General features: G+C 53.4%; 1 protein-coding gene across 1 annotated transcript in view; it reads left to right on the plus strand.

Annotated features, from left to right (window-relative positions):
* LOC102385166 (ATP-binding cassette sub-family A member 10) overlaps nucleotides 1-655 on the plus strand; it is a 72,822-nt gene that overhangs the window by 32,074 nt on the left and 40,093 nt on the right. The gene's annotated exons all lie outside the window — the stretch shown is intronic.

A 655-nucleotide genomic window follows, 5' to 3' on the forward strand; every position in this document is an offset into this window, starting at 1 on the left:
AGTTGTTGAAGTAGCTAAAATGTGTGTGCTTGCAACAGTAAGTAGGTGTTTGTCAAGAGGAATGTATTCGCAATGAATGCAATGAACTGCTAGCTTCACTCCCTCCTGGGAACAAGAGGGACTGAAAAAAGCAAACAGACAGCAACTACAGGTGGAAATTAGGCCTGTATGAAGCGGCTAGTATTCGCGTCGGGTTCAGACTTGGACGATTCGGGGGATAGTGATTCAATTTGGTGATTCAAATCACTGTCCTGATTCAATTGGGACGAATCTAATTTGGAGATTTGGCTCTTGCCGAATCTCCAAATCAGGCAGGCCCATCCCCCACCTGCTCTCAGCCTAGCAATGGCTGCCCTGCCTGCCCCAGCTCCCAGCACTTGTAAAAAAAAAAAAAAAAGCCCCGACTCAGCAGGGGCTGCCGGGGGGGGGGGGGGAGAATGACCACTGCCCCATGCTGCATGGGAGGCTCTGCAAGAGCCCCCCTTCCCTCTCCCCTTGCTCCCCCAGCCCTCCCACGGGTGCCCTGCCCAGGCCAGCTCTGACCCTTTAAGAAAAAAAAAACCCAGGAAAAGCCCGCAATTCACCACTCCTGCTGGCAGGGAGCAATCCCAGCTGCCCTATACCATGTGGGGGGCTCTACACGAGCCCCTGAAGC

The sequence above is a fragment of the Alligator sinensis genome, unplaced genomic scaffold (genome assembly GCF_000455745.1).
Source record: "Alligator sinensis unplaced genomic scaffold, ASM45574v1 scaffold282_2, whole genome shotgun sequence".
Lineage (NCBI taxonomy): Eukaryota > Metazoa > Chordata > Crocodylia > Alligatoridae > Alligator > Alligator sinensis.